The 24,272-nt window shown below is 44.8% G+C and overlaps 1 long non-coding RNA gene across 1 annotated transcript; it reads left to right on the top strand.

Moving 5' to 3' along the window:
* The first annotated feature begins 286 nt into the window (after nt 1-286).
* Nucleotides 287-11,964, top strand: LOC129642256 (uncharacterized). The gene is made up of 3 exons (XR_008709575.1): nt 287-363; nt 7,715-8,219; nt 11,346-11,964. It is a non-coding gene; the product is annotated as an uncharacterized LOC129642256 (long non-coding RNA).
* The last annotated feature ends 12,308 nt before the right edge of the window (nt 11,965-24,272 follow it).

Here is a 24,272-nt window from a genome sequence, read left to right on the forward strand (position 1 = left end):
GTCTATGGGGTCACACAGAGTTGGACATGACTGAAGCCACTTAATAGCAGCAGCAGCAGCAGCAGCAGACTTGATCTCAATTCTGAGGTCCACCACTGCACCCTTCACTGGACAACCTTTGTTGTTGTTGTCGTTCAGTCGCTCAGTCATGATGGACTGCAGCATGACAGGCTTCCCTGTCCTTCACCATCTCTCAGAGCTTGCTCAAACTTATGTCCATTGAGTCAGTGATGCCATCCAACCATCTCATCCTCTGTTATCCCCTTCTGTCTTTCCCAGCATCAGGGTCTTTTCCAATGAGTCGGCTCTTTGCATCAGGTAGCCAAAGTATTGGAGCTTCAGCATCAGTCCTTCCAACCTTGGGTGAGTCTAAATCTCTCTGGACTTCAAGTTTCTATCTACAAACCATAAAACCTACCTCACCTACCTGTCAGGAGGTTTCAATAGGGCAATGTAGGTAAATCACTTAGTAATGATGTTAGGCACAAAACACCCTCAGTAATAATAAACTAGCTTTCACGTGTCGTCATCATCACCACCACCACCAAACATCATTGCCGTCACGCCTCACCCATCAGTGATAGTCTGCCTCCTGGTGGGCAGAGTCCAGCAACATCCTGGTGAAGGGAGTGGGCTCTGGAATCAAACCATCTTGGTCTCAAATCTGGGCTCTAATGAGGATCAGATCTCTGATCTTGGGCAAGTTATGTATTCTCAGCTTCAGTTCCCTCATCTGTAAATGGGAATAATAAAAGTACCTACCCAAAGGTGAGGATTAAATGAGATGACCCATGCAACTGCTGAGGATTTCAATGAATGGAAAGTGGGGAACCCCAAAAGTCCCTTTCTTATCCTCTGCTTTTCTCTGTGGTTCTCTTTTTTTGTGACAGATGTGATTGAGCAGGGAGAACGATATCCAGTTCTATGGGTGATCAGAGTAGATGCAAAAAACCTTGCTTTTCAACCAACAGACAAAGATCCCCCTGAGCCATCTCAAGGAGCCAAATCTGGTTTCATCCAGCTTTCGTGGTAGCATTCTGCCTTTTAGGCTGCAGTACAGAAAATTAGTTCCCTGAAGCTGTCCCCTTCAGAGTGGAACTGCAGAAGATAAAGAGCAGCCAAAGAAGTCTGAACAATGGAGTTCTTTGCCATTAATCTTTTCATTAGCACTTCAGAGAGGAGTGATAATAAGAATTCACTGTCAGCTGAGCCCCTACCTTTTAAATTTGTGTCTCCCTCCTGGAACCTTACCGTCTGTCCCTCTCTTTTATTATTCTTTCCTTTTCCTCATTTTCTATCTTCCTGTTTCCTTCTGACTCAGAACTAGACACACCCCCTTTCATCTTTTTCTATAACTAACATAATATAGGGTTGTGTGGTCAAGTGTTTATTTCTTCATCAGTGAGACATTGGTGTGTACATGCTCAGTCACCCAGTCATATCCAACTCTTGCAACCCCATGGGCTGTTGCCTCCCAGGCTCCTCAGTCCATGGGATCTCCCTGACAAGAATACTTGAGTGGGCCGCCATGCCCTCCTCCAGGGGGGGTCGAGCCCGTGTCTCCTCCATTGGCAGGTGGATTCTTTACCACGGGGTCACCGAGGAAGCCTGTTCTCAAGGAGATGGACTAACACACCGTGGACAGTGCTTCCAAACAACCGCAATTGTTTCAGCAAGAGCTTTCTCAGAAGAATTCATCAGGCACAAAGTGCCAAATTGTGGCTGAGTGGGGCAGAGAAAGCTGTTTTACAGAAGCAGATCCTGGGCCTGAGGCATGAAAATTAAGTCTAGGCTTTCAAACAGTATAATCATTCGGCCAAGTGCAGTTCTTTGTCTTCATTCAAACAGTCGTGACTTAAACGTGCATTCGTCTGTCACACAGGAACCATATTCTTAAACTAACCAACTGAGTTGTTTCAGACTTTTGGATAGCCCTCAGTTTTTCCCTCTATATGTCAGTGACCAGGATGAAAAGGACCTTCCCCTCCTCTGGGACTCCTTAATCCCAGGGAGGGTTTAAGGTGAGGTGAGTGGAGGAATTGATTGGGAAAGTCAGTAGTAAGGCTCCTCACTCATAATATCTGTAAGATGAGGGTCCTGTGCTTACAGTCTCTAATGTTTATTCCTTGTGATTAAGGTAAGGTTTTCAAAATAACCCAGTGCCTTCCCCACCCCACCCCCGCCACACTCCCCACCCCCGCCCCCACCATCCCTCTCCCTGGCCAGAAACAGCAAATAAGAGAAGCATGGACTTGAAAGGCAGACCTCTCCCTACCCAATCATTGATTTGTCCTCACTCTCCCCAGATCAATGGTTGGAGCAGTTTCTGAGTGACAGCTTACAGAGACAGCATGTTACATTTAAGCCTTTTGGGTTTTGAAGCCTTTCAAGTTTGTCAAAACAATGCCACCCCCCGCTGTGTCTCTGGCATAATAATAGGCCTGTACAGGCCACATCTTGACTCAACTTCCATGTGACCATTTGAACATATGGGGATAAAAGGAGAGGGAGAAGGGAGAGGGAGTTCTTTCTTCTTTCTTTTCTTTCTTTTTTTTTAATTCTTAACAAATACAGGGATCTTTTTGGCCCAGTTTTCCCTGTGATTCAATGCCATGCACCAGTAAATCTGGATCTAAGAAGAGCCCAGTTTATCTTGGAGTATTAAGGGCTTAGTGAAGCAAAGGAAATTCACTCCCAGCATTTAGAGGAAGTTGAAGACTATCCAGTTTCCTCTTTCGGGGTGGGAACAGGAAATGCTTCATTCATTGGTGTCCAACTCTTTTGCAACTCTATGGACTGTAGCCTGCCAGGCTCCATGGGATTCTTTAGGCAAGAATACTAGAGTGGGTTGCCATTTCTTTCTCCAGAGGTGTGGTAGATGCACAAAAATATTTATTGAAGGCATGAATGTTTTTACCAACACCATCTCTACCATCCCCCACCCTCTTGCCATATGGACTTTATTCTCAATAGTCCACTCCTGGTGGTGTTATCATTCATGCCAGCACCTTGGATTTTGAGGGAGCTACTTTGAATGATCCATCTTCATCTCATATTTGAGTAGTTTTTGATCTGCAGCTGAAACCATTTGTTTGTCAGCCCTGTATTTGTACAGAGGGATTACTAGAGCCAAGCTTCCAATTAGTGACAAGATGCAAAGATGAGAGATATATGGGAGAGGCCCTTGAAGAGATGACACTTTGGTAGGGAAGACAGGGATATGGACATCTAAAGTCAAGAGAATGAGCCTGAGCAGAGATGAGTAAAGATGGAAACAGGGGAGAAAAAGGGACAAATCCTCAAGGCAACATCATCAAAGGGTTTAGAGAAATGAGAGACGTCTAGTTTGTGGGACTGGAGGTTAAGAGTGTGAACCAGTGAAAGAACTCTAAAAGGAGTGTCTTTGGAGTTGTATATGTGGGTTGCCTGGAAACAAGCTAGTTAGGATCAAGATACCTCCCCCTACCACACTACCACACTACCACACTACACCCAAACTCAGCTCCCCACAGGACTGATGGTTTCCTTCATCTGGTAAGGAGAACTCTAACCATCGTCCCTTCAGACACAAGTCAGGTCACATCAGTAACAGGCTTGGGCTTTCCAGTGGCTCCTGATCACACTTGGAATAAAACCCAAAGTCCTCATCATAGCCCATGTGGCCCCTGCCGTCTGCTGCCCCTTCATCTTGTCTGCTTCCTGTACTTCCCCACCCTGGGGTTATCTCCAGTGCTTGGGCTTTCAAAGCTCTCTCCCCAGGGTCTTTGCCCTTGCTGTTTGCTCTGCTGAGAAAGCTGTTCCTTCTCCTCTTCTCATTTCTGACTTCTGCTGAGTTTTCAGCTTACATATTCTTTCCTCAAAGAGGCTTTCTTGACTCTGTGGTGGGCAGAATAACATCTGCTCCCCGACCCCCCACAAAATGTCTACATTTTGATCCCCGGAACCTGTCAGTCTGTCACTTCACGTGGCAAAAGGGACTTTGCAGGTGTGATTAAGAATTTTCTTTTTTTTTTGGCCATGCTACGCAGCTCGTAGGATCTTAGTTTCCCAAACGACAATAGAACCTATGTCCACAGGAATGAAAGAGCTGAGTCCTAACCATGGGCTTGCCAGGGAATCCCCTGATTAAGAATCTTGAGCTGGGGAGATTATTCTGGATTATTTTCTTGGGCCCCGTGTCATCACAGGGGTCTTTTTATGAGAGGGAAGTGGGAAGACCAGAGTCAGAGAGGCGATGTGACAACTGACACAGAGGGTGGCATGATTCCAGGAAAGGGTCATGAACCAAAGAATATGGGTAACCTCTGAAAGCTGGAAGAGGCAAGGAAACATTCTCCCCAACACCTCCAGAAGGAAAGCAGTCCCCAGACACCTTGACCCTTAATTCAGTGAGACTGATTCTGAACTTCATCCACATCTATAACTGAAAGAGAATACACTTGTTTTGTTTTCAGCCACTAAGTTTGTGTTGGTTTGTTACACCTGCAGTAGGAAACCTGTACAACCACTTATTCTAAAATATTCCCTTCCCTCTCAATAGTCTGCAACTTAGGCCTTTGTTAGCGTCCTTCCACGCATTTATCACAACTTGAAATTACTTTGATTGTTTGCTTAGTTTTGGTTCCTTTGGCTGCTAGACTGGTCTCAAGATGACAGTGCTCAGCACACTCTAGGAGCTCAGCAGATATTTATTGAAAGACTAAATTGGTTATTGAATAATTGCCTCATTATCCATCCCGGGTGCCTTCATCTGAGCACATTGAGGTTGAAAATGTCCCTATTTAATGGTGGAACTTAGGACTGAACTCAGCCAGGTGCAAGTATTTCTCTGAAGCATAAGAAATAATCAGAGCTTTTAAGGAAATTAGGCAGCAAGCCCAATGACAAAACAGGCAATGAGCCCAATGTAAATTCATCTTCTGTTTCCTACATCCCTGCTTCTCTCAGCATCACCTGGGAACTTGTTAGAAATGCAGACTATCAGGCCTCTCCTCAGACCTAGTGAATTAGAATCTGCATTTTAACAAGATGCCCAGGAAACCCACATGCACATGAAAGACTCAGAGAAGCGGCACTGCGTAAGTGGTTGGAGGTGGTGCTTCTGAAGGACGTGCTGTGGGTATGTTTGCCACAGGCAGGTGCAGTAGCATTAGCCACCTCATGGCTGTGGCCGGAGCGAGCCCACCCAACAGCTCTTTGCTGCCTCATTCCATCACCTGCTCCATCTACTGAGTTCTCTGACTCTGCTGATGATACTCTTAGTCCCATCTCTCCACCCCCAGCCACCTGTCAAGTCTGTGGAGACAGGCAAACAGAGTCCATTAAGAACCAGGGCTAATCAGTCTAAGAAGTCCCTTCCCACCGTTGGTGATGATGATGGGCTCTGACTTTGTCAAATCCCACCCTGCCTTATTCTTCCAGAGAGTGAAAGAAGCTAGAAACTATGAAGGGCCTCTAGGCAGCTGGGTCTGTAGTTGGAGACAATAAAAATATCAAGAGTTGGGGGAAGGAATCAATAGATGGAGTGCAGGGGATTCTTAGGGCAGTGAAGCTATCCTGTTTAATATCATAATGGTGGATGCATGTCATTACACATTTGTCAAAACCCATAGAATATACAATACCAAGAGTGAACCCTAATGTAAACTATGGACTACTATATAGTCAATAGCCATGTATCAATATTAGTTCATCAAATGTACCACACCAATGCAAGACGCTAACAATAGAGGACACTCTATTATTGGGGAGGGACAAAGATAATGGGATATATGGGAACTCTCTATACTTTTCACTTCATTTTTCTATAAGCCCAAAACTACTTTAAAAAATCAAGTCTATTAAAAGTAATTTAAAAAAAGAGGGAAAATGCAGACTGTTCAGGTTTAAATCTGGATTAGGCACTTATAAACTGGGAGATCTTAGGCAGGCTGTTTAATCTCTCAGCCTCAGTTTACTCAGCTGTATTATGAGGAGGAAATGGCAACTCACTCCAGTATTCTTGCCTGGGAAATCCCATGGACAGAGGAGCCTGGCAGGCTACAGTTCATGGGGTCGCCAAGAGTTGGACATGATTTAGCAGCTAAATGACAATTACTCACCTCATAGGGCTGTTGTGAAAGACAAGTTAATGCATGAAGTGGCTAGTGCCATTCCTGCCATCATGGAGTAAGCACACAATAAGTGTTAGGCTTGGAGAACGGGCCATAGAAGTGTTGTTTTCTGTAAATACTCAAGAAGCCTTGGAAATCTCCTATGCTGGAAAGCTGCTGTCCAGAATCCCCCTTCAACAGTCTTCAAATGGCAACTTTCTACAGAATGGATTGTCATACAGAGATGTTAGAGGCAGGAAGATAAGTTAGGACATTATTCCAAGAGGATATGGCAGTAGAAATAGAAAAGAGGTAATACTGTAGGAGGTGTTGATCTATGGCAGACATGGAGAGGGATCTTGGGAGAGGCCTTGTACAAAGACTGGACTTGTGAGGGTAGAGGCAGTCAGTACTGAAATCTTCAGCTGGTGAAAGAATTGGCTGGATTCCCGAGATTGTTTATCCCTCTTCCTCTCTGGCTGAAGGCAGTCCTCATGTCTGACTGACATCAGAGAATCTTACATGATCTCCTTGCTCCAAAGCTGAAAGTGGAATTTTTACGCAGAAATTTATCTGCCAGTTGCGCTGTGGCCTTGACATCTTAAGTGGTACCTGTCCTTCTGTGTCAGACTTTCCCCAGAAATATGAAAGGGATGAGCTTCCCTAATGTACATTCAGCATTCAACCAAGTGAGAGCACTGCTGGGGGTAGGGAAATGAGGTGTCTTCAGAGACAATGGCGGCACCAGCAGCAAGCGTATTTTGAGTAATTGTCTCAGGGTCCTCCCACCCAGTGTCCCATGCTCAGCCAAGCATGGTCTTCAGGAGGAAGACTGAGTGATGGATGGGTGTTTCCTCCCTGCCTCCTGAGTAACTTGAGCAAATTGCAGCTGGAAAATAGAGCTACCTTGAAATCAGCATGACCAAGCTTCAGGGAGCACAAATGTTGGCCTTTTAGATTTGAAAACAGATGGAAAAAAATTGGCATCAGACTCTCATAGGAGGAAGAACTCTAAAGGTCATGGGTACATATCTCACTGTCCCATGATTGAACCCCCTCTGTGACTTAGTGACCATGGACTTCCCTAGATAAGACTAAGGTGTATTTCCAATGATAGGCATCTGGCCACTGAATCAGGGCTACCTGGAGGATTTAGAGCTGATCCACTCATTTAGCTGAAGAATTCAAAGCCCATATGAGAAATTTTACTTGCTCTAAAGTCACCCAGTGAGCTGGAGGCTAACCTTCTGGGTCTTCTAGAATGCAGTCCCAGGCAAGTTCACTAGGCCTGACATGGTATCTACAAGGTGGGTTATGAGGTCAAAACTCAGTCTCTGCCCTGAGTCTAGCCATTTTTCAAGTTCCAGTTTTATTGACTAAAAAAAATGAAGCAATAATAGTACCTAACTTACTGGGATGTTCTAAGGGTTAAGTGAGAAAATGGATACTAATACTTGGCACTGTGCCTGGCATATAGCAAGTAAACAGTACTATAAAAGGTGCTAAATATAATTAATACTGATTCTTCTTATGTTTATCTATAATCCAAGATGGATGTTAGAAAGTCATATTTACCATCCTCACTCTTTACTGCTCATCATATGGTTCTGTTTGAATCCTAGGGTCTCAGAGTCAAGATGGCTGTGAACTTCCAAGAAGACATGCTTACAGGAAACAACCCAGGATGATCAGGGCCGCCCCACCCCCTCGTACCAATCTTTTCAGCCCTGCAAACACACACACACACGCACACGCACACACACAGAGGCTTCCCTGGTGGCTCAGATGGTAGAGAATCTGCCTGCAAGGCAGGAGATCTGGGTTTGATCTCTGGGTGGGGAAGATCCCCTAGAGAAGGGAATGGCAACCCACTCCAGTATTCTTGCCTGGGAAATCCCATGCACAGAGGACCCTGGCGGACTATAGTCCACAGGGTCGCAAAGAGTCAGACATGACTGAGTGACATATATTTTCACTTTCACACACACACACACCCTGTCCCCTAACCACTGGTCTCTGTGACTGTGCACAGTGCAGCTTCGAGATCTCCTCTGAGATTTCCATAATAATAGCAGCTATCAGCACCTTGGACAGCAACTAAGTGATTTCCACATCTCCGGATATCAGGTAGGTGTCAATCCCTTGATACAATACCAGGGTGGCTGAGATATTTGAGAAGAAGGAGTGCTGAGGCTTTTACCCCTTGAGATAAAATTCTTAGGGAAATTGTATAGATAAGGGAATAAAACAAACAAACAAAGAATAAAATCTCCCAGTTGTATAGCTTTCATTCTCCTCTCACAGAAAGCCCACTGCTTATTAAAAGTTTGAGATGGAAAAATAAAGTTGGTAGCCATTCCAAAGAAAGTGATTGGAACAAAGTAGGCACATTTCACGGGACTGGTTGATTTGCCAGCTCCCTCTCTGCAGCACTGTTACAATTACAGCTATTCTTGTGGACACAATTCATTATGGACCCATTATTCCCAGGAAGCAGAGAAGAGCAAAAATCAAAGATTTATCATCTGGCTGTGGTGCACAGAACACAGCAGGCTGCCTGCTGGGCACATCCTGGGTGACAATTAGAAACCAGAGATCAGGGACAAATATACATTCCACTGAGCCTGACTGTCCACTCAGATGAGACGATGCTATTTGCAACAAGGAAAGAAGGCTGTTGGCCTTCTGGGCAATTGACAGTCAGCTGGCCAACAGAGGAAGAGCTGCTTTCTGGGAGATGCCAGAGGCCAGAGGACCATGACCAGTGTGGAGCCCCCACTCTGTGCCAGTGCTGTGCTAGACATCTCACATGTGTGGGAGGGGTCCTGTCAAACCTTATTTCACAGAGGACAACCCTGAGGCAGAGAGAGGTTCTTCAGGTCTCTTTCAGTGACAAAAACCCAATTGTGACCAGCTTAAACAAAAAAGAGAAGATATTGACTAGATTCTCTAAAAGGTCTAGGGGTATGTTGGTCTTCAAGTTCAGCTGGATAGAGGGACTTAAAGCTGTCACCGTCCCATCTCCTGCCTTGACTTTTCCTTTCCCTCTGTGTTGTCATCACTCCCAGACAGGCTTTTCATTTTGGTTGTAAGATGGAGGTTATGAACTCCTGGCTTCATCCTTCTAGTCTAGCAATGCCACAGAGAAAGAACTTCTCTTCTTTAACAGTTCCAGTAAAAGTCCCAGAACTGACGGCCACTGGCCTATCCATGGGTCACATGCCCATCTCCAAAACAAGCCCTGTGATCACTGTAGGTCAAGTCTCTGACTTGAAGTTAGTGTTCTTGACTATGTGCAAGAATCTAAAGAAACCTCCATTCTTGTTGGGAGATGAAGAAAAGTTTTTTTGGAGAAGGTGGCATTTGAGGAGTGTATCAGTCAGTAACTTGGAGCTGTAAATGACAGAGATTCCACTCATGCTGGCTTAAACAGAAATACAGGAAAATTTTTTTGTCTTGTTAAAAAAAAAAAAAAAGAAAAGAAAAAAACTGGGAGAGATGAAACTATAGACACAGGCCAACCCTGGAAACTGGGTTGGCAGGACTCACTCTCTGTCTCAGTCCTTCTCTCTTCTGTGGGAGCTATGTGAGCACTCGAGGCTGACCTCCTAGCTTAGCCACTGTGCTGGAAAAAGAGCATTATTACTTTAGGAATTCCAACAAAAATCCCAGATGTGAATCTTATCATGTGCCCATCCTAGGGGCCACTGATGGACACTGATTGACTGTCTTGGAGTCAGAGGAACAGGTGGATTAGCTTCACCAAAAGCACACAGCATAGAATGGCATTACGTGTGTGTGCCTAGTTGTGTCCAATTCTTTGTGACCCCAGGGACTGTAGCCTACCAGGCTCCTCTGTCCATGGGATTTTCCAGGCAAGAATACTGTAAGTTGCCATTTCCTTCTCAAGGAGATCTTCCTGACCCAGGGATCGAACCCATGTCCCTTGCATCTCCTGCACTGGTCAGTGGATTCTTTACCACTGGCACCACCTGGGAAGCCCAGCATAGACTGGAGGAGGGTGTTAATCACTATAAAAACAGGTTGCTAGTACCAATAGAAGGGGTAGAAGATTAGACTGATAAGACAAATCAATGGCTGCAGTAGGTATCTATTGTGTTCAAGAAAGCGCCCAAAAAGTGTAACTTAAGACGACTATTTGTTTAGCACAGGATTCTGTGGTTGACAGTTTGGACTCATTCAGGCATCTGTGAACAGACATGGGGTCCGCTTGGGGCTGACTGGTCTAGGGCCCTTTGCTGAGCCATCATCTCTGTTTCACAAGATTTCTCAGGGTCCCCCAGGCTATCCCAGGCTCATTCACACAGAGGCAGAAGATTTCCAAGAGAAGCTGAAAGAGTACAAGCACATTTCAGGCCTTTGCCTGCATCACATTCACTATTATCCCATTGGCCAAAACCAGTCACATAGCTGAACCCAGAGTCAGAACAGGAGGGCAGGTGGAGTCAAAGAGGGGAAGGATTTATGGTCTTTCTTGCAGTCTACTACCATGGCCATTTCAAGCAGCATCAGAATAGTCTCTGCCACATAATAGACAGTCTCTCATGTAATGAATGACAAGGATGAGAGAAGAGCATAGGCCTTCAGGCAGAGGAAACAGCATCAGCAGAGGCCCAGAGGTAGTAAATAGGGGTTCATTTGTGGTGAGCATGTATTGTGGAGTTGAAACATGGAGCAGAGGAAGCAGTGGGACTTCAGGGCCATAGCAGAGTAAGCTGCCTTAGGCGCTGAGTTTATGGGTTAGACTTAATTCTGTATTCTGGGGACAGTTGTTGAAGGTGTTCAAGCAGTGACATGAGTCATTCAGCAAGTCCCCCAGCAAGGAAGCTGTAGATGGGGGACTCCTCTGGAGGACAAAATCCTGGGGAAGGGGGAGGGACAGTGACATCCTTGAAGGCACAGAGACAGAGCAGTTGCAAAGTCTGTGTGCTCCAATGGGCAGCACAGCTGAGTTTTGAGCTCATTTCGCCTTGGCATATCCCAGATCCCGAGCTTCCTCCAGCCTCCCTCAGGCTGTGAGGACTTGGAGATGCTCAGTATCCTGAGTGCCAGACAAATACTGCTTGTTTCCCATATCAGCTTGTGTGCAGCCACCCCTAGCACCTGGGACCAGCTAGCTGTTGGTCCTCCCACCCCAGATGTTTCTTAGTGGGTCTCACTCCTAGGGAGTGAGATTTTGGCCATAAGCTTCTACCTACTGCTTTGTTCTAAAATCCAAACTTTCCCTCACAGATAACCTGTCCTGGGCTTTGCCAGCCCGCACCTCTCCCTTGACGTGGTGCCAGCAAATACCAAAGACCCAAGACCCGAGACCTGATGAGGCATGTCATTTCTGTGCAGAACCTCCCCAAGCCTCGTCGCAAGCACAGCAGACTTTGAAAATGGCTGTGGTGGATTTTTACTCTCTCCTGATTTGCCCAAACATGCCTCTCAATAGCAGTGTTTTGCAGTGTGGACTTTTTTGTTTGTGTATTTTAGCAAATGAGACACATGCTGGCCTATGGCAAACAAAAACAAACCCACGGGCCACATGGTTGTCTTTTGAGAAATAGTAAGCTTCATGTCCATATCCCCAATGATCTCCCACCGCGATCCTCAGAGCAGCACTGCAGGTTAACCGAGCCATGGGCTGCACCCACAGACCCCAGCTCACGGAAGCTGGACATGGCTCCTGCAGCCTCCAGGGGCACAATTTGGAAACTGCAGGTGTCTGAACTGCTGCTGCGACTAATTCAGACCCACTTTCCACCTGAGGGTGTCCTCTGGGATGGAAGGAAAGAATCATAGCATACAGTGCAGGGCCTCATTCTAAACACTGTATATATTTTAACTCATCCAAGCCCCCTTGGAAGAGAGGCTTGTGAATCTGCTAAAATTCACACAGCTTTGATGATAATGCTTTCTTCATAATTAAATGCTCAAACTTATACAAAACTGAAGCTAAAATAAATAAGTGAATTTTTAAACTTCTAATACGAGTTTAAGCAAATGGAAAATTCAAGTAACTCACTGGAAAGAGCAGGAGACAGCTCAAGCATTACCTTTGCCCTAGACTTTCAAGACCCCACCCACCTGCTTCCCCTCTCTACCACAGAAGTATATATTTCCTACTCTGGGGTCCCCCTGGCAGGTGACCCACATTTATTCCTGTACCATCACTTCTAAGGTAACATTCATAACTTCATGTTTCTCTCTCAGTAGACATACACTTATCTGCACGTAACACAGTGCCTGGCACACAGCAGATACTCAACACCTGGCTGAAGACCAAGACTTAGAAGGGCCCCTGGGTTCTAGCCAGAACTCATAAATGCAAATAACTATAAGTAACTCTTTGCCTGGTTTGTGCATCTATTTTCTCATAAAGAAAGTCTGAGACAACAGGGACTACTGATTAATTTCGAGTGGTAGTAAACTCAGAGAAGTTATATCTATGGACTCCTGAGCTCAGATGCCAACGACTGGGAAAGCCCGTGTGCTAGGCTGCACATGGGAACCAGCCTGCCTGGCACTCCCACCCATCACTGGCACGGTGTCTGGAAGTGAAGACACTCCCTCAGTGCTCATGCTGTGGGTCTGTGGCTGCCACATGGGGTGGGGAGGTGTTACTGACTTAGCCATGGCGCTTCCCTGAATCTCTGCATCATGCAAAGACTGCCAGGTGACAGCTGGCATCTTTGGCTGCCACAGTGGACCAGGCAGTGTGTGTTGCTCCAGGCACCCAGCTGGCTTTGTTGGGGAAAGACTGGTGAGATTTGCCTTCCTTCTGCTGGGTGTATTGGCTGGCAACACTCAGCAGGTTGGTGGGGGGTCATCAATGACACTCGGCTTAAAGATGATCATTTTCTGCACATGGAAGCTGGGCATTGGCATGAGCGAGGCAATCATCTGGATTCCTGGCATCCCCATCTGAGGTCTTCTGCTGCCCGGTGCCTTCTGGGTCACCTACAAATAACCAGCTTCAAGTCCCCATTCCTTCTTGTGCTGCTGGGGCAAAGTATCTGATTTCTCTGAGCCATGGCTTCCTCACAGGAAAAAAGGAGAGGAAGGGGTGGGAGAAATAAGAATAGGCACCTGGCAAGGTTGTTATAAGATTCCAAGATGAAATATGTCACCTCTGTACTCTAGCTAAACACCTGAATCCTGGTACTGATTCACTTTGCAGTCACTAGTCCTGATAATCATCTAAAAAGTGTCCTCAATCCTTCCCCGTCAATCAATCCTGTTCTATTTCCTATGTATTAGTAGCACCACAGTCTGTTTAATTAAGTTCTGATTTAATGATTTGCTTATAAAATGTATATTTTAAATGTTTGTTTAGAACATTAATTAAGTTAATTCAGTGTTAAGCTGTGTGGTCTTCCCTGCCTAGAACCTAAGTCCCATGAGGGCACAAGCTTTGGGCACAGTCTTGGTCACTGCTATTTTCCCAGCACTTTAGGCAATGCCTGGCATATAGTGGGCATTTTAAAAACAAAAGTCCAATAAATGAATGTTGAATGAATGAATCACAACTCATTTTATAAACTCTAAAATTCTCCTTAGACGTTATGGATTATTATTATTATTAAGGTCAGACCAAGGGCTGCAAATGAAACAGATATCCATGAATTCAGGTATTCAAGAAACAAGCAAGAAGAGTCTACCAAGAAGATTCCTGGGGTACAATGCCAAATGAACTCTAGCTGGAGTGCATAGACTTATCATCACCATCATCATGGTTACCATTTATTGCATGCTCACTGTCTACTTGGCACTGCATTAAGTGGAGGAAAAGCTATTATGGCAAGAAAAAAATATTTACTTGCTCTTTATATCATCTATGTATTTGAAATTGAGTTCCTCCAGAAGTAGACCCTGAGACAAAGATCAGGATGCACATAGTTTATTTGGAGATAATCTCAGGAAGTGATGATGAGGGAGTGGATTAAGAAAGGGAAGGGAAAGAAGTCAATACCACGTTTAATTCTGGGAGGATGATACTGTGGACAATTGGGGCTCAAATCTTTGGAGTCCTCAGGAAGACAGTGCAGAACATGCCTCAGAGTTGCCCCATCTAAGGGATGAAGAATCTGAAGGCTCTATCCACCAACTCCTGTCCATCACACAACAGAGCCAATTCCCTGGCCTTTCTGTCCTGCCTGTGGGCAAACCAAACCGAGCAAAGTCTTTTAAGAGAGAAAAAATCTCAAGTGTATTTGTGAAGAAGCAGAAGATGTGGCAGTTTGGGGACAGTGAGTGCCAAGGGGCTCTAGGTTGCTCAGTGACACTGTCTGTCACACCATCTTAGGGGGTGGTCCTTGAGAACTTAAGTCTCTCTTGCTGCTGTTTTTAGATGTACCTGAAGATAATGTTAAGTGATGGCATAGGATACAAGACTAAAGGGGACAGGCTAAAGCTAACTTGCTCTGAGGATAAAAAGAACAATGAAGAAGGTTTCAGAGAGAGCATGGGGTTCAGGGGCAGATAGAGAGTGATGACCAGATGTCAGTAAAATTTATGTTGCTTCTTGAGGTCATGGACTCTGTTTGGGCAGGGGTGAGTTGATAACATCAAAGTCCTACCTTGAGGGTAGTGCAGACTGAACAAAGCAGTGGTGCATGGAGATGACAACATCCAGGTAACATATGCATACTCTCATTTAATCCTCACTGTTGTAGCTTCCCTGTATTAGTCAGCTATGGCTACAACAATGGCACATAACAAACTACCCCCTCAAAACCCAACAGCTTTTAATCAAAAGCATTTCATTTCCTAGTTCACAGGTCTGCGGGCCAGCTTGGGAGGGGCTTAGGTTCAAGCATCAGTCGTCTCCAGGCTGACGGTGGTCTCCAGTCTGTTTCATGTGTGTCCTCATTCCCTGTAGACTTAGACACTTTGATGTTCATGTTCTTTCCATGGTAGGTCATAGATGTAAGAACCAATGAACCAAACCTTGGAAGAACATTTATGGCCCCTGCTCACACCAAGTCCTTAACATTCCATTGGCCCAAGCAAGACATATGGTGAACAACAAGGATAAAGTAAGAGAATATACTCCTGTGCACATATGTGCCCTGCAAAGTCACATGGAAGAGTAAGGGTGTAAAGGACTGAGAACAACAATTGTATCTGCAACAGCCCCATTTTGGCTTGTGGCAAAGCCAAGGCTTCACACAGTTATTTGCCTAAAGTCACAAGTATGTGACTGGGTTTGGGATCCAGCTTTGTCTGACACCAAAATTTGTATTTGTAGGAGCTACCCCACGCCCAAGGAGCGATGGCTGCGCAGGCGCAGGAGGGCTAAGAGAGGCTACTCCACGTTCAAGGTCAGGAGGGGCAACGGTGAGGAGATAGCCCTTGTCCAAGGTAAGGAGCAGCTGTGAAGAGATACCCCACGTCCAAGGTAAGAGAAACCCAGGTAAGACAGTAGGTCTTGCAAGAGGGAATCAGAGGGCAGACACACTGAAACCATAATCACAGAAAACTAGTCAATCTAATCACACGGACCACAGCCTTGTCTAACTCAACGAAACTAAGCCATGCCATGTGGGGCCACCCAAGAAGGGTGGGTCATGGTGGAGAGGTCTGACAGAATGTGGTCCACTGGAGACAGGAAAGGCAAACCACTTCAGTATTCTTGCCTTGAGAACCCCATGAACAGTATGAAAAGGCAAAAAGATCAGACACTGAAAGATGAACTCCCCAGGTTGGTAGGTGCCCAATATGCTACTGGAGATCAGCGGAGAAATAACTCCAGAAAGAATGAAGGGATAGAGCCAAAGCAAAAACAATACCCAGTTGTGGATGTGACTGGTGATAGAAGCAGGGTCTGATGCTGTAAAGAGCAACATTGCATAGGAACCTGCAATGTCAGGTCCATGAATCAAGGCAAATTGGAAGTGGTCAAACAGGAGATGGCAAGAGTGAACGTCGACATTCTAGGAATCAGCGAACTAAAATGGACTGGGTGAATTTAACTCAGATGACCATTATAACTACTACTGTGGGCAGAAATCCCTTGGAAGAAATGGAGTAGCCATCATGGTCAACAAAAGAGTCTGAAATGGAGTACTTGGATGCAATCTCAAAAACGACAGAATGATCTCTGTTTATTTCCAAGGCAAACCATTCAATATCACAGTAATCCAAGTCTATGCCCAACCAGTAATGCTGAAGAAGCTGAAGTTGAACAGTTCTATGAAAACCTAGAAGACCTTTTAGAATTAACACCCCAAAAAGATGTCCTTTTCATTATAGGGGACTGGAATATAAAAGTAGGAAGTCAAGAAACACCTGGAGTAACAGGCAAATTTGGCCTTGGAATATGGAATGAAGCAGGGCAAAGGCTAATAGAGTTTTGCCAAGAGAACACACTGGTCATAGCAAACACCCTCTTCCAACAACACAAGAGAAGACTCTACACATGGACATCACCAGATGGTCAACACCAAAATCAGATTGATCATATTCTTTGCAGCCAAAGATGGAGAAGCTCTATACAGTCCGCAAAAACAAGACCGGGAGCTGACTGTGGCTCAGACCATAAACTCCTTATTGCCAAATTCAGACTTAAATTGAAGAAAGTAGGGAAAACTACTAGACCATTCATGTATGACCTAAATCAAATCCTTTATGATTATACAGTGGAAGTGAGAAATAGATTTAAGGGACTAGATCTGATAGAGTGCCTGATGAACTATGGACAGAGGTTCATGACATTGTACAGGAGACAGGATCAAGACCATCCCCATGGAAAAGAAATGCAAAAAAGCAAAATGGCTGTCTGGGGAGGCCTTACAAATAGCTGTGAAAAGAAGAGAAGCAAAAAGCAAAGGAGAAAAGGAAAGATATAAACATCTGAATTAAGATTTCCAAAGAATAGCAAGAAGAGATAAGAAAGCCTTCTTCAGCAATCAATGCAAAGAAATAGAGGAAAAAAACAGAATGGGAAAGACTAGAGATCTCTTCAAGAAAATTAGAGATACCAAGGGAACATTTCATGCAAAGATGGGCTTGATAAAGGACAGAAATGGTATGGACCTAACAGAAGCAGAAGATATTAAGAAGAGGTGGCAAGAATACACAGAAGAACTGTACAAAAAATATCTTCATGACCCAGATAATCACAATGGTGTGATCACTGACCTAGAGCCAGATATCCTGGAATGTGAAGTCAAGTGGGCCTTAGAAAGCATCACTATGAACAAAGCTAGTGGAGGTGATGGAATTCCAGTTGAGCTATTTCAAATCCTGACAGATGATGCTGTGAAAGTGTTGCACTCAATATGCCAGCAAATTTGGAAAACTCAGCAGTGGCCACAGGACTGGAAAAGGTCAGTTCTCATTCCAATCCCAAAGAAAGGCAATGCCAAAGAATGCTCAAACTACCACACAATTGCACTCATCTCACACGCTAGTAAAGTAATGCTCAAAATTCTCCAAGCCAGGCTTCAGCAGTACGTGAACTGTGAACTTCCTGATGTTCAAGCTGGATTTGGAAAAGGCAGAGGAACCAGAGATCAAATTGCCAACATCCGCTGGATCATCAAAAAAGCAAGAGAGTTCCAGAAAAACATCGATTTCTGCTTTATTGACTATGCCAAAGCCTTTGACTGTGTGGATCACAATAAACTGTGGAAAATTCTGAAAGAGATGGGAACACCAGACCACCTGACCTTCCTCTTGAGAAACCTATATGCAGGTCAGGAAGCAACAGTTCGAACTGGACATGGAGCAACAGACTGGTTCCAAATAGGAAAAGGAGTATGTCAAGGCTGTATATTGTCACCTTGCTTATTTAACTTATATGCAGAGTACATCATGAGAAACGCTGGGATGGAAGAAGCACAAGATGGAATCAAGGTTGCTGGGAGAAATATCAATAACCTCAGATAAGCAGATGACACCATCCTTATGGCAGAAAGTGAAGAGGAACTAAAAAGCCTCTTGATGAAAGTGAAAGTGGAGAGTGAAAAAGTTGGCTTAAAACTCAACATTCAGAAAATGAAGATCATGGCATCTGGTCCCATCACTTCGTGGGAAATAGATGGGGAAACAGTGGAAACAGTGTCAGACTTTATTTGGGGGGGCTCCAACATCACTGCAGATGGTGATTGCAGCCATGAAATTAAAAGACGCTTACTCCTTGGAAGGAAAATTATGATCAACCTAGATAGCGTATTCAAAAGCAGAGACATTACTTTGTCAACAAAGGTCCTTCTAGTCAAGGCTATGGTTTTTCCAGTGGTCATATATGGATGTGAGAGTTGGACTGTGAAGAAAGCTGAGCGCTGAAGAATTGATGCTTTTGAACTGTGGTGTTGGAGAAGACTCTTGAGAGTCCCTTGGACTGCAAGGAGATCCAACCAGTCCATTATAAAGAGATCAGTCCTGGGTGTTCTTTGGAAGGAATGGTGCTAAAGCTGAAGCTCCAGTACTTTGGCCACCTCATGCGAAGGGTTGACTCATTGGAAAAGACTCTGATGCTGGGAGGGATTGGGGGCAGGAGGAGAAGGGGATGACAGAGGATGAGATGGCTGGATGGCATCACTGACTCAATGGACATGAGTTTGAGTGAACTCCAGGAGTGGTGATGGACAGGGAGGCCTGGCGTGATGCAATTCATGGGGTCGCAAAGAGATGGACACGACTGAGCGACTGAACTGAACTGAATATGTTGAACTCTGCTAAGGGCAAGTCAAGCTAAGCCCCACAGGGAGGAGGGTCCTGGAGTTCAACCTCAGAGGCTCCTCCACCACCCAGCACAGTGCGAAAGCACCCAAGTTAACCAGAGATCACCTGTCTGCTCAAGGTCATGTCATGGGTCAGTGTCAAGGAGACCTTGGAACTCAATTCTTCATGCTTGTTGCACCATTCTCCCTGGATAGAATTGTGTGCTCTTGGCTTTAAAATATCACTGAACGGGTCCCTTCTCTGAGAAATTTTACCCATTGCAATCTACCCAGAGGTTTTCAAAGCAGGCCCAGGAGACTCAGAGGTGACAAATAGTTCCGTTTTTACTTCCTGGAAATTTCTTCTAAATGCACCTATTCTGCCATCCGTATCTGTAAAAGGAAATATGAAGTTCACACCATTCAACTCCCAGCTGTTGCCATGGAGCCCATCCAGACACCAACACTCGACAACTCTGGCAGCTTTTGCAATGGAATCGAAGGAGTGGGGGAGGAGGAGAAATCAGCAGGGGAGCAAACTCTTGTTTAAATGCAAATACTTTTAAGAGGAAGCAATTGAGGGAAAAGAGATTATGAAAACCCCAGTCAGGAGCATAGAGTTGGGACGCAGGCTGATAAGCCACTCCAGTACCCCAGTGGGATAGTCCCTGCTCCATCTCCCACCAAAGTGGGAAACTCGTTTCCAGAAGCGATTTGCCAATGGTATGCATCCCAGTCACCCCTAACAAGGCTCTTAGAATGGAGCAGAGTGGACTTCCCGATGGGCAGAGAGTCCGTCAGAGCCGAGGGATGCCAACAGGAGAGCTGAGCTGATTTGCACTAGAATTTAAAGTGAAGGAAATGAAGGTTGAGAATCGGGGGCCCAAGAGAGAGGTTTCAGAAGCAATGTAGGTACATCTATGGGGCTCCCCAGAAGGGAGGAAGCATCTGGGGACATGGATGGCTGGGAGAGCATCTGAAAACTCAGAGGCGGCAAGGCTTTGGATCTAAGTATATCTTTCTAATAAGAATTATATATTTCCATTTGCTAATCTTGTTTTTATTAAGAATAAAACTGTTTTTAGCTTGAATTTGCTCAAGGATTTAGCCACAAAGGAGATTATATCTTATAATTATTTTGTACCAAGGATGATTTTGTCCTGTAATCTTTTTAAAAAGATACATTCCAACTAAAACTCATTTTGCATCTCATCTCAGGGAAAGGGGGCAGACGGGAGGCCTGGAGTGAGGGGAATAGCTGAGACAATTTGGAATCGCCCCTGCCCTGTTGGACTGTGTTGAGGCACCATTGGGCTGTGGGTGTCATGTAGGCACATAGATAGAGGCTCTGTGCCTCTCTCAAAACACAGTTGTCCGTAAGCACTGCAGGGAAGGACCCAGGAGAGAAGCAAGGTTCACGGTGTCAGGGCAGCTCACCATCCAGGCCATGATTTTCTAGAAGGATTCCTGTGACTTGGCAAAAGGGCATCAAACTAGGAGTCAAAAGACCTGAGTTTGAGTCCTGCTTTAATATAATCAAGCCATACAGTATCTGGGAAGTCATTGCACTTTTCTTAGCTTTGGCCTCAGTTTCTGAATCTCTAAACCAGGGTGGATGAGAGCACTAAATTAGATGACCAGGGTTTTCCCCATCATTCCTTGAGTGCACAGGTTATAAACTGAAAACCTGTGGACCACATTCTGGCTGCAGCCACATCTTATTTGCACAATGTTTTTGTTTGTTTGTTTTTTAAATTGTGAGTTGCCATTTTTAGATTAAGCAATCTCACCAAAAAATCCAGATTTCTGATTTCTTTTGAAAAAAATTCAGATCTGGCAACACTGAGACCTACAGAGTTACAGTCAGCTGAAGTAAACTGACCCATTTAGAGAGAATGTACAGTCTTTATTTGGCTTCAGTCCTCACTACTCCATGTGTCCCTAACCCTAGGGCCAAGCATCAGTTGCCCATTTATCAGAGAAGCTGTTTTATCTTACTGCACATAAAAATTTGTAAAGCACTATATATTTAATCTTCATGATGACTCTAAGCAATAGGCATTACCTTTCTCCCACTTTATAGATAAGGAAACAGAGACTTCTTGCTTTTCTGCCTAAATGGAACTATCCATGGTTTACATTGATTGACATTTGCTCAAAGCCACACAGATAGTAAGTGACATAGGCCAGATTTTTTTTTGTTGTTGTTGTTGTTCAGTCACTCAGTCCAACTCTTTGCAACCCCATGGACTGCAGCATGCCAGGCTTCCCTGTCCTTCAGCATCTCCCAGAGCTTGCTCAAACTCATGTCCATTGAGTCAGGCCAGATTTGAGCCCATGCTTATAACTACTTTGCTATCCTGCTCTCTGTGTGCTCAGTCATGTCCGACTCTTTGCAATCCTGCCAGGCTCCTCTGTCCATGGAATTTTCCAGGCAAGAATACTGGCACGGGTTGCCATTTCTTTCTGTAGGGGATCTTCTGACCCAGGGATCAAACCCGTGTCTTTGTGTCTCTTGTGTCTCTATGCATTAGTAGGTGGATTCTTTACCACTGCACCACCTGGGAGGCTACGCTGCTGGTCTACAAAAGACACCCTTAAACATGTTAACTTTAGTCAGATCACAGCACTGAGGTTCAGGGCAGCCCACCTGAGTCCTTTTTCCCCGTCTCACTTATTGCTAGAGATAAGTGACCTGCACAAGGATCAAAGCCATGAATGAAAAAGACAAAGAAAAATGAGAGCTGAAGGGGCCCAAGGAGATGATTCAGTTGGAGGTCTGCATTATAAGAAGGGGAAATAGACAGTTGGAAAGGTTAAATGACTTGCTTGTGGTCCCATTTTGCTTAGAAATATCAATGCTAGGACTAGATTAGGAAAATGAAGTGAGGAAATTAATTAGTTTGCCACATATATTTTGGGCTCCCAAATTCAGATTTGGAAGTATTTGGATATTACATTTACAAAGGTATTGAGAGGGAGTCAAAATTACTGGGGAGTTGCCTCCATTTTCCCCTTTGCTCTTTTTTTTTTTTTTTTAAAGACTTTTTAGTTTTTATTTTGAAGTCTTTATTGAATTTTAAAGTCTTTATTGAATTTGTTACGATATTGCTTCTGTTTTATGGTTTGGTTTTTTGGCCGTGAGACATGTGGGATGTAGTTTCCAGACCAGAGATTGAACCTGCATTGGAAAGTGAAGTGTTAACCAGTGGACCATCAGGGAAGTCCCCTCAACCCTTTAATCTTGACAGAAATTGTCCCCAGAATCTTAGCAAAGAAGTAATGGAGCTATTTCACATAGTTTCCTTTCAGAAACATAGAATGTCAGAAGAAGAAATGTCATCATCTATGCCAATCATTTCATTTTACCGGGGAGAAAACCAGGACCCATCGGTAAGGGGACTTGTCCAGAGCTAGACAGGAGCCATGCCCTGCTTCGCATTCCTAGCTCACATCACTTGGTGCTGGTGCTGCCGTTCGCTCCTCACCCGCTCGGCTTGAGTTTCTTCTTAGGAAGCATTTTAATGATGTTGTTCAGAGGCTCTGCGCCTGGTTCCTCAGGGGCTCACGATGGTCTAAAAAAATGCTCACAGCTGGATTAATAAGAGAAGCAGCACCTCCAAATTCCTTCACTTCGGCAGGAGGGCAGGGAACGCAGCTGTTTCTGTCTCCGCATCCCAGATGCTCCTAGGGAGGCAAAGATGGTCCTCGCTTTCCCGCCTGACTAGAGTTCTGTGTTGGGCATATAGATGTCTTCCCCTCCAAGCAGCTTTCCCTGACTCCCCACCGGAGTCAGCAATCCCTCCTCTGAGCACAGTCTCAGAGAAGCTATGGCCCACTTGCAGACTAGCTATTGTTGATCCTATCAAAGAAGCTAGAAGCTGTCTGAAGGCAGGGACCAAAGCTGACTCATCTCTGTCCCCCAGCTCCCAGCAACAATGTACCTTGCCCAGTCATAAAAGCAGTTGCTGCCATTTATTGCAGGAGTATAACAGACCAAGTTCTAGGCTAATCACTTTATCTTAAAATGTCATATTTTATCTCAATGAATCCTCAAAGCCGATCTCGGATGATCTCAGCCTGAAGCAGCTTGAAACTAGAATTTGGTTGCTGGACAGAGATTGAGGTCAGTCCCCAGGCAGTGATAGCACTGAATCCTAGCCACTAGACCACCAGAGATCAGTGGCCAGTGACAAGGCCCTGGCCTGTCAGCTGTGTAGACAGGAATTTCCACATAAAGATGGAAAGTGGTAAAACAAAAGTGTTTATTAGGAGGAAAAAGAGTACTTATAGATACTGCTATTGGCTGAGTCCTTTTGCTATTCACCAGAAACTACCACAGTATTGTTCATTGGCTATACCCCAATACAAAATAAAAAGTTTGAAGTTTGAAAAAAATTAAAAATAAATAAAATGGATAACCAACAAGGACCTACTGTATAGCACATGGAACTGTGCTCAGTGTTATGTGGCAGCCTGGATGGGAGGGGAATCTGGGGGGAGAATGGATACATGTACATGTATGGCTGAGTCCCTTTGCTGTCCACCTGAAACTGTCAAAATACAGTTAATTGGCTATACCCCCATATAAAATTAAAAGTTTAAAATAAATAAAGTACTTTGAGATCTTGGGGGTGGAGGGCGGGGAAAAGAGTGTGTGTAGATAGACACATGGTGTGCTGAGAGAGTCTCACCCTCGTGGTAGTCTGAATCACTTTTATTGTGCATTTTCTTCTGGTTTCCTTTGGCTAGTCATTTTGATTTTCCTAATTCTGAGTCTGTATTTTGTATATCTCATGGTCCTCCCATGTATGCGTGCGTATTTCTTAGCCAAGATGGATTCTATTGAAGAGGCCTATGGGTAGGTTGACATCACTTACTGTGAGGTGATATCCCCTCTTTTGACTTCCAAAGAGCCTTTCTGCATAATGTAGTCAGGGAGGTCTCCTTGACTTCAAGGTTGAGGAATATGTGGTCTTTTATCTATTGTCTGTACGGGGTTCAGCTCCTCTTTCACTCCTGCTATTTTGGAGTATCTGTCCACAGGGGTTAGACAGCCTGGGGCCCATCTATCTCCTACCTCCAAGCCACTCTGCAAGAAAGGTATTTCTATACCCCTTTTATGTCTTAGGACACTGAAAGTTAACCTGTTCACAGACCTTATTATGAAATTAATAAGTTCAAAACTCTCCCATTAAGTGCTGCTCTCCTTCCCTCGCCCTTCACCCTCTTCACCTCCAAAGCCCTCATACTTAATCAGCTTTCTTCTGCCTCGGGACTTTACCTGAGCAAATGCTTTATGTCCATCACACTCCCTCTCTCACCCAGTTAATTCTCAGCTCAGCAGGTTTTCCTCAGCACGCCCTTGCCTCACCCCTGAACTAGCTCATGCCCTCTTGGAATTAGCTCTCATAGCTTCCCTGACTTTTCATTTCTGGCATTTTCTACAGTTTGTGATTCTATATTTTGTGGGATTATACAGTTTCCCTCTGTCTCCTCCATCGCT

Source organism: Bubalus kerabau, chromosome 1, assembly GCF_029407905.1.
Source record: "Bubalus kerabau isolate K-KA32 ecotype Philippines breed swamp buffalo chromosome 1, PCC_UOA_SB_1v2, whole genome shotgun sequence".
Classification (NCBI taxonomy): Eukaryota; Metazoa; Chordata; class Mammalia; order Artiodactyla; family Bovidae; genus Bubalus; species Bubalus kerabau.